Source organism: Sarcophilus harrisii, chromosome 1, assembly GCF_902635505.1.
Source record: "Sarcophilus harrisii chromosome 1, mSarHar1.11, whole genome shotgun sequence".
In the NCBI taxonomy this organism is placed as follows: Eukaryota; Metazoa; Chordata; class Mammalia; order Dasyuromorphia; family Dasyuridae; genus Sarcophilus; species Sarcophilus harrisii.
This window is the reverse complement of record NC_045426.1, coordinates 630138449-630155290: the sequence shown is the minus strand read 5'-3', so window position 1 is coordinate 630155290 and position 16842 is coordinate 630138449. Positions and strand designations below refer to the sequence as shown.

Below are 16842 nucleotides of genomic sequence, written 5' to 3'. Positions count from 1 at the left end.
CACATATAATGATTATAATCCCTCTAGTTTGATATAATGATATAATTACTCTAGATTGGCTTATACTCAGTGTACTGTGAATGATGTAATGGTAATAGGGTATTTAAACTGGGGACAAAGTCAGACTCAGAAGGAGCTTGGTTGAAACTGGCAGACTAGCAGACTGCTGGAGGAGACTGGGTCAGACTGAGGCTGGGTCAAATATGATAGACACAGACTGTGTAAGAGGACAATAAAGACTTTGGACTTTATTCGTGTCCATTCTCGTGGTGTCTATCCTGCTGAGACCAAAGCCCTCGTGGAGGACCTCCAGAAAGCTAGCCTGGACATTACATTTTGGTGGGGAATTCCTAGGACTTAGAGAAGATTGTAAGTGCCCTTGGTAAAGTTGCTCCTGTACTGTATCTAATAAGGCCTGAATTTTATTACTAGCTAAGGGCCACTGCTCTATCCACACTGGTGTATCAGTTTTCCATTGAATGGGAACAGGTGAGAGTGCAGGCAAGCCTTCAATAGTAGCCCTGCCTAAAAAGCAAAGTACTCAATTATAATTCTGTTTTAAGATGTCTTTTTCCCATAGATTGATAGGGATTTTTTCAACTACAAAAGGAATAAAAACTCCTGTTTCACCTTCAAATGTCCATTTCAAAGGGGCAGCACTAATTTCAGTTGCTATTGATCCCCCTACACCAGATATGTAGGTGTCTGCCTTAATCTTTGGCCAGTGACTGGGCCAGCTGACACCTTTAATGACTATACGATCTGCACCAGCGTCTACCAAGCCTTCCAGTATTATGCCATTTGTATAGATAGTGAGCATAGGACAGTCAGCTGTAACAGCTGCAGTTCAGAATCTGTAATTGCATCTCCAGCATCTAGTACAGTGCCTGGCTTATAGTAAGTAGGTGCTTAATAAATATGTGTTGCTTGTATTTTTGATTGATTGATGTTGTTGTTGACCAAGACAGTCATGATCTGGGATAGTGATGATCAAGGCTATGCTGAAGTAGAGATGGAAGAATTCTACTATGTACTTATGTCTTAAATAGAATTAGAGATTATGGACAGATATTACCAAATGTACTCTAACAAATTATGTTTTAAAATCAATATAAATTTCAGGAAGATTTTGTTGTATAAGTAGCCAGGATTCTTCAGTATTGCCTTTATATTGTATCCTAAGCCCATTATTATTTCATGACCACAGATCTTCACTGCTCCAAACTACTTGTTTCATTTTCATTTGCTTAATTCTGTGACACTAAAGAAAAGCTACCACCAATTCCATGGCTTTGAAACTTAAGTCTGGCTCCTGATTCTGACTTTCTTGCTTCCCAGGAAGGCACTGTCCTTTCTTCTGCAAGGTGTGAACAAAATCTTCAGGACATATCATCCCTCTTCTGAGTGGAGAGATGAGAGTTATTAAATCAATATATAATAATAAAAATTGACAAATGAGATAAAATGAAGTGATATGATGACTTCAGTATGTTTGGAAAAAGAGTTTTTCAGGCAGTTGAAATATGGCATTATTTCAATTTTTTTTAAATGAAGGCAAAATTCAGACTAAGAGCATCATATTCAAGATGGTTCACTATGACCACACAATTCTCTTTATTCATGATCATTTCACTAGAAATAAAGTTTTATTTTCACTTCAGAAATATGATACATCAAGGATGAGAGATAGAGACAGAGACAGAGAGACAGGGGAGAGAGACAGAGAGACAGACAGACAAAGTGACAGATAGAATGATTAGAGAAAAGTAAAAGGAGTAAGAGGAGGAAAAGAAGTTATTTTAAATTAGGAACTTTATGTTCTTCATAAATACTGTGAAAATTCCTTTCTTTTTCTTAGCCTCATATTCATGTTCTGTAAAATGAGGGAATTGGATGAAATAATCTCTAAAATTTTTGATCACTAAAACATTTTGTTTTATATTCTAATATTCTGTGTTCCAAGTTTCCAATTTTCTGAGTTTGATGTTCCAACATTCCATTTTTTCATGTTCCTTCCAGCTCTAACATTTGTGATTTTATGAAGGCAAGAGATATATCTCATTCCAGTCTATTTAGAAGGTCTCAGGATTGTTAGGCATTAAATAAATGCCAATTAACCTCTTGAGCTCTTTTCATAAGACAGCAACCATTACAAGCAGGGAGAATTTAATTTTTCATTAAAACAAAAATATGCCTAGTGCCTGGAATTTATTCAGCAATAAGTGGTTAACTGTGTCTTTTCCAAAAAACAAAGTGATTGACCTCTCATGCCATTCTGCCCTTACAAATCTTAAGTTCTTTCCAATTCCACTTTATTCAACTAACATTTAATAAGTCACTAACTTGTACAGGCTTGATACTACATACTTATGGAAATAAAATTATATATGTATCTATGTGTATATTTTCTGATGTATTATTCTTTCTCAAAAGCAGCTCATAGAAAAAAAAACTGTAGTCATTTTCTCTCCTTTCTCATCTCCCTTTCATATCTACAAATTTTGCAAACTGTTCTCTGTGCCCAATACTCAGTCAAAACTGCTCTGTATAAGATATTCCAAAGTGTGTTTCTTAATCAGAAAAAAAGACAGCTTTTTCTCCTCTGTTATCTTTTTGATCTTTCTGTAGAATTTAGCAGTGTTGACCAGCCACTCCTGTTTGTCTTTTCCTTTTTTCTTTTTTCATTCAGCTCTCACACCTGTCCTAACCTTTACTAAATGGCAATAGTATAGTCCTACCTGAAAATATAATGAGCATCCCAAAAATCAACCTGTCCATGGCAGAACTTTTTCACTAAACTTATCTTCTTTCAAATTTCCTGTTTTCAACTGAGGGTATTATCATCCTGTCTTTCTCTTATACTTACACATAAAGAAAATCATTCTCAAATCTTCATTTTCCCTTAAGTCACTTGATTATCAGAGACCTAAAAAGACTGAATATGGATCAATACATTCTTCTCCTCCTCCTCCTCCTCCTCTTTTCTCTCCTCTTCCCCCTTCTTAATATGCCATCTAATATGCCAGTTTGGCTAAAATAGAAAGTACAGTGACACTGTTCCTCAATTCCTAAATTAATCTGTGTCTTATCTCTAGCTGTCCCCCATGCCTTAAAATGCTCCCTCCTCTTACCTCTTCCCTCTTCCTGGAGGAAGAGCTTTCCTGACTTCTCCAATTTTCATCTCTCCCCCAAACCTTACTGCCACTCTGATCCACTAGTACATATGAGATTAACTTTCACTGATGACATAGATATAAAGTCTCCTAAAAGTCTTAGTGCAGCTGCAGACTTTTGAAACATCCTGTATTTGCATGTGTGTATGTGTGTAAAATTATTTCCTGACTAGAATATGAGCCCTTTGTACCACGCTTTTGATCTTTTTTGTATCCTGGTACTTATTCTTTGTACTGAATAAGTGCATATGAATGCTTATAAACTGACTAAATGAAGAACAATAATGGGAGACTATCTTTGAAAAGGTATTTTAGATCCTGAAATGCCAAACTGAGCTGTTTCATTTTATCCCAGAGGGAGCTGGTAACTGAGAAGGTTTTTGAATTAGTTAACCTTGTGTTTTGGGAAGATTATTTTGACATTTTTCTGTAAAGGAGATGATAAAGGGAAAACAATAACCCTTAAGATAGACATTGTGAATTGACTGATCTTATGATTCTTTGTGTTTTGGAGGAAGAACAACCCTAGGCTTTTAGGAAGGTTAGCACTGCCACTGGACATGGTGCCATTGGTCAATTCACCTTTCAACTCTCAATCATAACTTCTCAAAGGCTACATAAGCATTTATCATCTATTCTACAATGAATAATCTTTTTATAAAAAATATTTAAAAAAACAAATTAAGAATAAAAAACAGAAAAGGAATACAAAACAAAACAAAAGAGAATATTTTTCATGTGCCCAACAGAACAACAGGGAGAATTCAAAATATATAACAACAAATTACCAGTTCAAGAAATTATATATAAATATATTAGTAGAGAAAATTATATCATGAGTATACATCTTTTTTTAACTTCCTTATAAATTGTTCTTTTGTTCTCTGCTGCCCAACTATTTTGACTTTATTGTTTTTTTCTTCCTTTCATCCCCACCCCACCCCAAATAGTCTATAGTTAAGAAAGAATATGTTTATGTATACATCTGTAATTATATATATGCACTTTGAAACACACACACATTCTGCCCTCTTTGTCTCCCTTCCCCCCTCTTTCCTATTCCTGCTGACACTGTGCTTTAATCTGTTCCTTATTTCTTGCTGTTATTTAACCTGCCCCTACCCATGAATTCCCTCCCTTTTCTTTTTCCCTCACCCTTTGCCTTCTCTGTCTGCCCATCCCTCCCTCCTTATTTCTTTATAGGTTTTGAAGGGTGCTATACCCTTCATAATATGTATGTAGTGTTGCTTATTTAAACCATTTCTGATATGAGTAGGTTTTCAGCTACTGTACTGTTGATGTCGATGTTAAACACATGGTATATATTTCCCATGTTAAAAAAAGACATAATTTGTCCATGTTGAGTTCCGTGAAACTGATAATGGCTCTTATATGTTAAATTTTCTACAAAGTTCGTGTTTGATTGATAGAAAGTCTTGAAAATCTCCAAGTTCATTGAATGTCCATTTTTTATCATTCAATATAGATAATTTAACTGAATATAATATTTTTGGATACGGGCCTAGTTCTTTTGATTATTGGTAGATATGATCCCATGACTTGCAGTCTTTTTTTGTTCTTGCAATAAGTGAATGCATTTATTTTTTTTAATAGCTTTTTATTTACAAGTTACATGTATGGGTAATTTCACAGCATTGACAATTGCCAAGCTTTTTGTTCCAATTTTTCCCCTCCTTCCCCCCATCCCCTCCCCTAGATGGCAGGATGACCAGTAGACGTTAAATATATTAAAGTATAAATTAGATACACAATAAGTATACATGACCAAACTGTTATTTTGCTGCACAAAAAGAATCGGACTCTGAAATATTGTACAATTAGCCTGTGAAGGAAATCAAAAATGCAGGTGGGCAAAAATATGGGGATTGGGAATTCAACGTAATGGTTCTTAGTCATCTCCCGGAGTTCTTTCTCTGGGCGTAGCTGGTTCAGTTCATTACTGCTCCACTGGAACTAATTTGGTTCATCTCATTGCTGAGGATGGCCAGGTCCATCAGAATTGGTCATCATATAGTATTCACTCAGCATCAGTTGGTGTAAATCTCTCCAGGCCTTTCTGAAATTATCCTGCTGGTTGTTTCTTACCAAACAATAATATTCATATACCACAATTTATTCAGCCATTCTCCAACTGATGGACATCCACTTAGTTTCTAGTTTCTGGCCACTACAAAAAGGGCTGCCACGAACATTTTTGCACATGTGGGTCCCTTTCCCTTCTTTAGTATCTCTTTGGGATATAAGCCCAGTAGTAACACTGCTGGATCAAAGGGTATGCACAGTTTGATAACTTTTTGAGCATCGTGCCAAACTGCTTTCCAGAATGGTTGGATGTATTCACAATTCCACCAACAATGTATCAGTGTCCCTGTTTCCCCACATCCTCTCCAACATTCCGCATTATCTTTCCCTGTCATTCTAGCCAATCTGACAGGTATGTAGTGGTATCTCAGAGTTGTCTTAATTTGCATTTTTCTGATTAATAATGAATGGGAGCATCTTTTCATATGACTAGAAATAGTTTCAATTTCTTCGTCTGAGAATTGTCTATTCATATCCTTTGATCATTTATCAATTGGAGAATGGCTTGATTTTTTATAAATTAGAGTTAATTCTCTATATATTTTGGAAATGAGGCCTTTATCAGAACCTTTGACTATAAAAATACTTTCCCAGTTTATTGGTTCTCTTCTAATCTTGCCTGCATTAGTTTTGTTTGTACAAAAACTTTTCACTTTGATGTAATCAAAATTTTCTATTTTGTGTTCAGTAATGATCTCTAGTTCTTCTTTGGTCATAAATTCCTTCCTCTTCCACAGGTCTGAGAGGTAAACTATCCTGTGTTCCTCTAATTTATTTATAATCTCATTCTTTATGTTTAGGTCATGAACCCATTTTGACCTTATCTTGGTGAACAGTGTTAAGTGTGGATCAATGCCTAGTTTCTGCCACATTAGTTTCCAATTTTCCCAGCAATTTTAGTCAAATATTAAGTTCTTATCCCAAAAGTTGGGGTCTTTGAGTTTGTCAAATACTAGGTTTCTATAGTTATTGTTCTTTGAACCTAACTTATTCCACTGATCAACTAATCTATTCCTTAGCCAGTATCAAATGATTTTGGTAAATGTTGTTCTATGATATAATTTTAGATCCGGTACAGCTAAGCCACCTTCATTTGATTTTTTTTCATTAATTCCCTTGAAATTCTTGACCTTTTGTTTTTACATATGAACTTTGTTGCTATTTTTTCTAGGTCATTAAAATAGTTTTTTTGGAGTCTGATTCGTATAGCACTAAACAAATAGATTAGTTGAAGTAGCATTGTCATCTTTATTATATTTGCTCGCCCTATCCAAGAGCATTTAATATTTTTCCAATTCGTTAGATCAGACTTAATTTGTGTGAAAAGTGTTTTGTAGTTTTGCTCATAAAGTTTCTGATTTTCCCAACTGGAAGCCTTTTTTTTAGGCTGCCCATAAGTTCTGTAAAATTCTAATTGTAACTCCAAGATATTTGAATTGTTTTTATTCTTTTTTCTTGCAAAATTTTCTCTTTGATCTGGGGGTTTCCAAAATTTGCCAGTAATATTTCTGCATGTTTTCTACAAAGGATCTCTTTGAGGTGGTGATCAATGGATATTTTCTATTTCTATTTTCCTCTCATGTTCTATAACTCTAGGAAAATTTTCTTAGATTATTATATCAAATTTCTTTTTTTGGTCACAACTTTCAGGCAGTGCAATTATACTAATATTTTTCCTTCTTGATCTGTTCTCCAGGTCTGTCATTTTTCTTATATTTCATATTCTGTTCTATTTTTCATTCTTTAGAGTCTGTTTTGTTATTTCTTGGTCTCTCATAGTTTCACTGGCTTTACCTTGTCCAATTCTAATTTTCAAAGAGTTATTTTCATTGTTGAGACTATCTCTTTTTCTAGTTAGCTTTTTTCATAATCTTGTTTTCCTTGTATTTTTTTTTGGTTTAGTTTTCCCTCAATGTCTCTGATTTGATTTTTAAATTCTTTTTTGAGTTTTTCTATAAATTCTCCCAGCAGGGAGCCATTTTTCATTACTCTTTGGAATAGAAACTTTTTTTTTACTTCATTGTTGTCCTCTGAAGATGAATACTGGACTTTCCCATTTCCATAGTTAATTTCTTTGAGGGGGTCTTCTTTGAGGGTTCATTTTTTTAAAAATGAGAAGTATTAGTGTGAGAATCTCTAATCACAGGTTGGGGGAATGGTGCCACACCATTCATTTGAGCTCTCCCTTCTGACCTGGACCCCCAAACTAAAAGCTCACTTTACTGGAAGATAGAGCATGTGTTTGAGTTACAAGAAACTCCTTTCTTACCTTCTAGCTAAGTCCATTTTGAGTGACTCATGAGGACTTAGGAATTGAGGAATCTCAAAAGCCATATAGTTCATTCCACTTCTGATCAGAAATTTCACAAAATCTAAAGTGTTTTGCTTATGTGAATAGGAAAGGCATTTTCTAAACTGGTTTGAGTGTTTGGATTGAGTTTCTTTTTTTTTCCTCAAGAGTATTTTAGTTTTCCAAATATATGCAAAGATAGTTTTCAACATTCATTTTTGTAATACTTTGTGTTCCAAATTTTTCCCTCCCTTTCTTACCTCCCCCTCCTCTCCTCAAGATAAAAAATAATTTGATTAGGTTAAATATGTGCAATCCTTTAACATATTTTCATATTTAAACAACAAACAAAAATGAAAATATTTTGCTTTCATCTATATTCAGTCTCTATAATTCTCCCTCTGGATGTTAATGGAATTTTTCATACTGTCTATTGGAATAAACTTGAATCATCACATTGCTGAGAAAAGGCAAGTCCATCACAATTGATCATTACATATTCTTCCTATTATTGTGTACATTTTCTCCTAGTTCTGCCCATTTCACTATCATCAGTTCATGTAGGTGTTTACAGGCTTTTCTAAAATCAGCCTGCTCATCATTTCTAATAGAAAAATCATACTCCATTACCTTCATATACTATCATTTATTCAACCATTCCCCAACTGATGGACATCCACATAATTTTCAGTTCCTTGCCCTACAAAAGGAGCTGCCATAAACATTTTTACATAAGTGGATCATTTTCCTACTTTTATGATGTCTTTGGGATACAGACTCAGTAGTGACACTGCTGGATCAAAGGATATGCAAAGTTTTATGGCCCTTTGGGCATAGTTTGGATTGACATTTTGATACATCATCGGACACATCTGGATTGACTTCAACACTAAATTTGACACAGGGTAGTTCTTTCCCAACTTCTATAAACAAAATTGAGATTCAGCCCACTATAGAAATCATTATAATTAGTGGTCTTTACTTCTGATGAGGTATTAAAAATAACTGTCAGGGGACTGCAGCTAGGTAAACCAATTGGTGCTTTGTGCCTCATAATAATTTCACATTTGAACCTGCACTCAGGATGCAGGATTTAATAAGCTCAAATGAAGAATCACTTTTGTATGCAATTAAGTAAATTATCCCCCATTAGGGAGCCTACTTAAGAGGAAGTAATAACATGGAAAGAGAGAAGGAAGAGTTGGGAGAATTTAAAAAAGATAGAAGATGAGAATCTCATTAGTTCTCTGGAATATGATCATTTGGGCAAAAGTTGATGTGTATCTGGTATGAGGAGTTTCAAAGATTAAAGAATCAAGAATATACAACATAAAAGACCTCAGGTCATCTAATCCAATACTACCATTTTAAAAATGAAGAAATTGAGACACAGGTAAATGAAAAACTGAATCAAACTGATAAGTAGTACAGTTAGGTGTTTTTTTTTAATATTGTCTTGAATAATCATTTATTTAGGAATTATTTGTTAGGCATGAAGTTAAACCCTAGAGATATAAAGATACACAAAAACATGATCATTATCTTTAAAGAGGTCATATTCTAATGGAAAAGATAGCATGTAATAAAAATTTATACATATGTGACATTTACAGAGAAAATTTTAGTTTTTCCTGTTATTAGCAGCAGAATCACAAACTTACACATTTTAACAGGAATAGAAAACTCTTCAGCACTAATATGATAAAACCCACACTTGAAACGATTCCTCATTGTAGGGGAGAATTTTCAGCTCTCCATATTTCCCTCACAAATAGAACAAATTTGCACCTCAGGGCAAACTTAGATTGGTGAAAAGGTGAAAAGTTAAGACTACTTGGGGCAGAATAGGCGTCCTCCAGGTACCACCTGAGAAGATCTGAAGAAAGACCCCAGGAGAGGGATTTAACTCATATTAAGTGCAAACACCTCTGGCCCAGCTCCAAACAAGCACCAAGTGGGGAATCCTGAGACCCCTGGATTGGGCTGGAGACTGCAAAAACCACAGACACTTTCACCTCCTGGACTGTTTGAGAAGTCCTGGTCTGAATCTGGGCAGACTGAGGGAACCTCTGCTGCTTGGGAACATCAGACCCAGCTGGGCTGCAGAAAGCCACCCTGGGCGGGGAAGACACAGCAGTGGGGCAGGGGCTTTTTGTCTTGAGGAGAGGAGGGGGAGGGAAAAAAGGGAGGGAAAAAATTTGGAACACAAAGTATTACAAAAATGAATGTTGAAAACTATCTTTGCATGTATTTGGAAAATTAAAATATTTTTGAAGAAGAAAAAAGAAACTCAATCCAAACACTCAAACTAGTTTAGAAAATGGCTTTCCTATTCACATAAGCAAAACGCTTAGATTTTGTGAAATTTCTGATCAGAAGTGGAATGAACTATATAATAGCTTTTGAGATTCCTCAATTCCTAAGTCCTCATGAGTCACTCAAAATGGACTTAGCTAGAAGGTAAGAAAGGAATTTCTTGTAACTCAAACAGAAATCACACCATTTTTCAACTTTGTGTCTTTATGCTGACCATACCTCATGCCTGGAATACTCTCAATTTTACCTTTACTTCCAAGGTTTTCCAGGTTTCAAAACTCAGCTTAAATTCTACATCTTTTGTAGTCTATATTTTCCTTTCTTAACACTCTTCCCTTCTCTGAGATTCATTTCCAATTGCACTTTTATATATCTTTTATGTATGTAGTTATTTATAGGTTGTCACCTTCAAAAAGAAAATTTTGAATAGGATTATTTTCTAAAAATCTTTCTTTGTACCCCCAGCACTTTGCAATATTTCATTATCTGTAAAATGAGGATATGAATATTTACATTATTTACTTCACAAATTTGGTGTGAAGAAAGTGCTTTGTGAGTTTTAAACTACTATCTGTATTTGACTAAATGTGAAACAACATGATATAATATTGCATAAAGAACTGGCTTCACAGTCATACAGGTCCAAATTCTAATTATCTGGCACATGACTATAAATACTCCATGCATTTTTAACTCAATATTATTTTTTTCCCAATTACATGCTAAGATTGTTTTCAACTTTAATTTTTTAAATACTATTTTGTTTTAACAAATGCATGTAAAATAATTTTCAACAGTAACCTTTGCAAAATATTTTTTCCAAATTTTTCACCTTCTCTCCTCTCCTCCCTTCTCTAGACAGCAAGTAATCCAGTATAGATTAAACATATGCAATTCTTCTAAACATATTTCCATATTTGTCATACTATGCAAGAAAAATTAGATCAAAAAGGAAAAAATAAGAAAGATAACAAGTAACAACAAAAGTGAAAATACTATTCTTTGATCCACATTCAGAGAAATCTGTTTCTCTCTCTGATCTATTAGAATTGTCCTGAATCACCTCATTGTTTCCCTCTATTCTAATGTCTTTTGTGCCTCTTCTAAATGTATTTCCACATTTATCATGTTGCATCAGAAAAGCCAGATCAAAAAGGGGGAAAATGAAGGAAAAAAATAAGCAAGCTAACAATAACAAAAAAGGTGAAAATATAATCCTTACTCTGGAGGCAGATGACTTTCTCCATTATAAGTCTATTGGAATTGGCCTGAATCAATTCACTGTTGAAAAGTGCCAAGTCCATCACAGTTCTTCATCACATAATCTTGTTGCTGTACACAATGTTCTTTTGGTTCTACTCATTTCATTTAGCACCTTATTTTTTATGCTTCTCTTGAGTCTTGTATTTGAAGATTGAATTTTCTATTCAGCTCTGGTCTTTTCATCAGAAAAGTTTGAAAGTCCCTATTTCACTGAATACCCATGTTTTCCCCAGAAAGATTATGCTCATTTTTTTCTAAGTAATTGATTCTTGGTTGTAATACAAGCTTCTTTACCTTCCAAAATATCATATTCCAAGCCCTCTTATCCTTTAATGTAGAAGCTGCTGAGTCCTATATTATCCAAACTGTGGGTCCTTAATATTTGAATTAATTGTTTCTAGCTGCTTTTGCTGTATTTTATTTTTGACTTGATAATACTGAAACTTGGCTACAATATTTATTGGAGTTTTCACTTTGGGATCTCTTTCAAGAAGTGGTAATGGATTCTGCCATGCCTTCTTTACCCTCTGGTTCTAGCATATCAGAGCAGTTTTTTTTTTTTGATGATTTCTTGAAAGATTCTGTTTTGATTGTGGTTTTCAGTTCCAGAAATTTTTAAAGTTACTTCTCCTGGATCTATTTTCCGGGTCAGTTTTTATTTTTAATGAGGTATTTTCTTCTTATTTTTAAAAATGAGATACGTTTTCTTCTGTTTTTTTTTCAATCCTTTATTTTTTGGAAGGGGGACTGATTCTTGATATCTCTGAGAATCAGCTTTCACTTGCCCAAATCCAATTTTTAAGCAATTTTTTTTCAGTTAGCTTGTGTACCTCTGTTATCATTTGACCAATTCTACTTTTTAAGAATTTGTTTTCTTCAATAAATTTTTGTCCTTTCTTTTCCAGGCTGTTCACTTTCTCATAATTTTGATTTCTTTTTTCAATTTTTCTTCTTGATAATTTGATTTTTTAAATTATTTTTTACACTCTTCCAAGAAAGTTTCTTTGACTTGAGACTAATTCACATCCCCTTTTGAGGCTTCATACATAGTTATTTTGACAGTTATCCTCTTCTGAGTGTGCATCTTAATCTTCTCTGTTGACACAGTAGATTTCTAGGTCAGGATTTTTTTAAACTCATTTTTAGCCTAGTTTGTGTCTTAAATTGGGAGGCACAAAGGGCACAGTCCCAAGCTTGTTGTGCTGGTGGTCAGGGGTCATCACTAATTTTCTGCATTGGGGTCAGCTGCTGGCAACTTTTCCCTTCTTGTGGGGTGGTCCATCCTAGTTACGTCTGTTTTGCCAGAGTTCCAGAGCTGGCAGTTTGCTTTTTATTCTGGGACTGAAGGCTTCACAGCTGTCCTACTGAGCTAGGACTGAGGGTGGTTGGTTGCTGATTTGTGCTGTGGCTACAGTCTTCCTACTGGTTTGCCAGGTACCATCTTGGCTGGGCTGTATTCCCTTTTTAACTAAGTGAGACAGATCTTCCCCAAAGTTCTCCTCAGCTGGAAATTGTTTCACTCCATTTTTTTTTGTGAGTTCTATCACCTTAGAATCAATTTAGAGACTTGATTTAACAAAGTTTCCAAGGAAAATTAAGGAGAACCCAGGCAGCCTCCTGGCTTTTCTCCATCATCTTGGCTTCATTCCCCCAACCCCCCAAGCAATTCTTTTTTAAAAAATTTATTATTTTTTTCAAGCAATTCTTTAAAACTCATAAATTGCAAATTGGTGGCAAATCTGCTTTGGTAAATTATTTTACTGAAAATTCTATATTCCAGTGAAGCCGCTGGTCTAGATAAAAACATACATGAAACTATTATTGTCAGGGATGTGTTTATAATGGATTTAAAGACTGAAGAAATGGACCAATCCTCAATCCTGTTCAAATTTTTCTTCGTTTTGACTGTTGAGATTCAGTTTGCTTATTTGTCAAATATGGAAAACAATGCCTAATACAATCTTACTTTGATATTATTAGGTTTAGATGAAATATTATAGATTATGATGTCCACATACCATAAAATTCTATAAATTGGCCAGCCATCAATAGTATTACTGTTGCTATCACTGTCACCATCAGGTAATTCTTTAGGATTGTGAAGATTCTTCTTTTGTATTTTATTCTGAACTTAAGAAATAAAACAAGCATTTCCATAGCATAGTGGAATATGGAAAAATAAAAGATCATTGCACATGAAACTACAAATCCATTATGAAAAACTTGCTCTTGCTTCTTTTAAGTATAAAATAAATTTATCACGTAACTTTTTTTTTCTGTTTTCTTCCTCCCCACTCTCACCTAGAGACGGCTACCTTTAGACAAAAATAAATATATATAGATATAGTTATCTGTGTGTATGTATATGTGTATGTATGTATATACATGTGTGTGTGTATGTATGTGTGTATATATGTATATCTATGCATGTATTTATTTATATTTTACTTGTATTTATCAATTCTTTCTCTTGGTATAGAAAGTAGCTTCCTTCATAAGTCTTTTGTATTTAATTTGGGGATTTGTAATAGTCAAAATAACTTGCTTGCTCAAAGCCATTTTCAAAACAGTATTATTGTTACTGCATACAATGTTTTCTTGGTTGTGTTCATTTTACTTTTTTTTATTTTGCACAAGTCTATATGTATTTTTCTAAAATCTTCAAGTTCATCATTACTTATCATATACGACAACTTGTTAGATAATCCCCAAATGATGGGCATCCCCTGAAACTTATACAATATGATAGAGAATTAAAGTTTGAAGGGCCTGAGAGAATATCTGATATAATGCTACCAGTGTATAGATAAGGGAAGGCTCAGAAAGGTGAAGATATTCAGCAAAGACAGAAAATTAGGGGTAGAGACAAACCTGTTCCCCAATTTTCATTTACCCATATTTGGTCTTATTTTTTCCATACAGAGAGATTGCTTTTTGTATGTCATATCCTAAACTCTTGATTGGTTTTAGCAGACCCTTCATTCTTTCTTCCTACTTTGAGTCTCAATAGTTAGAAAAAAATCAAAGGTTGAAATATCACTATTTTAAGCACATCATTGTGTTAAAATCTGGAAATAATCCAAGTGATCAGGGGAAGCCAAAAAAATCACTGACAAGCAAGACCATAGATCATGTTACAACATTGATTTGTACTTATTGCAGTCAAAGCTCGTCTGTAAAAATGGTTTACTTTTATTGCCTTTAGCAGCCCCTTCATTCCTCCTAATTCAACTCTCAGTAGCTAAAAGAGGTTGAAGTTTTAAATTTGGCTACTCTAGACATACTATTGTGTTGGAACTTGGAATGCTTCCAATTAACAAAAGCCAAAGAAAATTACTGATGGTGCGGCAAGACCAAGGGTTATATTATAACATTGATTTGTACTGATGGCAATTAAAGCTCTTCTGTAAAAATGGCTTACTTTTTCCCACTTTTTCTATAGTAAATGACAATTTCATTCATTAGGATTAGAATTTATTGATTGAAAATGATGGTGAACTTTTAAATAGATATCTAAAGTAATTTCCTTTTACTGGGGAGAAGCTATAAGTATGACATTGCTATAAAAGTAATTTATAAAGGTTTGACATACATTGAACAGTTGAACAAACATTTCAAAGTAAATATAATGTAAAGAAGAGTGAACTTGAATTCAACACACTTAAATAAAAGTCTTCTCTCGATCCTTATTTTTCCATGTAAGGCCTTAGGCAAATTACTTTGCTTTTGTGGGTCTTAGTGTCCTCATCTGGAAAATTGAATGTAATAACAGAGAATGCTTAAAAATTATTATTAGATGGGACATCAGGAAGCAGATAATATCTGATATGATTTCTGATGTCATCTTCTAATTTTGTATTAATGATGAATTTATTGACACCTATAAAGCCAGCTTTTGGACTGCTCTAATTCTTAGGAATGTTTCCTTATAATAATGTGAAACTTGATCCCTTGTAACTTCTACTTATTGCTTTTTTTAGTAATATTAATGCCACCAGGAATTATTCTGTCCTTTTATCCATTTTTAGTGTATTTTTGTTTTCTTTTGTTTGGAAGGCAGTCAGAATCAAATGACTTGCCTAGGGTCACACAGCTAGTAAGTGTCAAGGATGTGAAACCAGATTTGATTAGTCCTCCTGACTCCAAGGATGGTGCTCTCTACTCTCTCCACCTAAATCATTAATATAACCCTTGGTCTTGCCCATCAGTGATTTTCTTTGGCTTTTGTTAATTGGAAGCATTCCAAGTTCCAACACAATAGTATGTCTAGTGTAGCCAAATACTCCAGCTCAGGAAATTAGCCCTTCACCTGTTTTAAGGTAATGATTACTCTTATTCACATTGTCTTCTCTTTTCCGGGCTAATGTTGCTATTTTCTTTTGCCCTTATTAGAATGCATGGTTTTAAATCTAGTCACCAATACAAGTCTTAGACTTTGGTTCAAGAAATTATCATCTTAAGTACAATATGGAGGAGTCATATTTAGATAGGCGTTTGTGTGATCTAGCAGCCAAGAAAGTGAATTTGAACTTGGAATGCATGAGAAGCGTGGCTTCTAGAAAAAACAGAATTATCAGTCTTACTGTACTCTGCTTTGTTTAAATGGCACCTGGAGTACTGGGTATCATATTTTTTATTAATGTATAAGTTGGCTTGTCCAGTTCCTGAAGTCCCTTCCAACTCTGGAATTATATGACTTTCAACACTTGTACTATCTCCCTTCCCCATTCAGGGTTTGTTGTAAAGGTTAAGTGGCTAGCTCACAGTAAGCAATGTTGATACAATAAGGACCATTGATTGATTGATAATGTAAATAACATGTTTTATAATTTATGATTAACCTGTATATTACTATTATCATTTTTCTGTCATCACAAAATTATATAATGGTAAGTAATCTCTTCCTATAGAAACATATAATAGATTTAATCTCAGTTAGTATTAAATTTATAAAAGGTGAAAGAATATTAGACATAGAAAGAGAATTCTAATTGCTACCTACATTACTTTTAGATCGTGCCATTTGTTAGGATGAACTTCCATACATTGCACCTAAATCAGTTTCCTTTTAATAAAAAAAAGGGGAAAGGAACATGAGAATATAAAAGAATCCCAACAACCTCCCCTCACTATAACCAGTATTCTTTAAAGAATAAATATAAAATGGCATCTAGGTTGTCCAGTGGTTACAGCATTGGGTCTGGAGTCAAGAAGGCCTGAGTTCAAATATGGCCTCAGACAATAGCTATGTGAACCTGGCTGAATCACTTAACCCTGTGTGATTTAGTTTCCTCATCTATAAAATCATCTGGAGAAGGAAATAGCAAACTACTCTAAAACCCATGTCAGGAAAACACCAAATGGGTTCACTAAGAATTAGATATGACTGAAATAACTGAATAAAGACAATAATAAATAAAAGAAAATCTGGTTTAGGACAAAAGACAAACCTACTTAAATAAAAAATGGAGTTTAAGTCTCAGGTTAACATTTCAGAAGCATATCTGATGTGATAAAACATTATATTCTGGTGACATTGCCTAAATGATCTCAAAGTGTATGGACCAGTAGTGCCAGCACACATTGTTCTGTACCTATTTTGGCTAACTCAAGGAATAAGTGAATATAATGCATTTGATAAATATTCACAATCTCCTTATTAGAATCTAGAAAAATAAATAGTTCATGTTTATATGA

General features: G+C 34.1%; 1 protein-coding gene across 1 annotated transcript in view; it reads left to right on the top strand.

Moving 5' to 3' along the window:
* FAM135B (family with sequence similarity 135 member B) overlaps positions 1-16842 on the top strand; it is a 412962-nt gene that overhangs the window by 256446 nt on the left and 139674 nt on the right. The gene's annotated exons all lie outside the window — the stretch shown is intronic.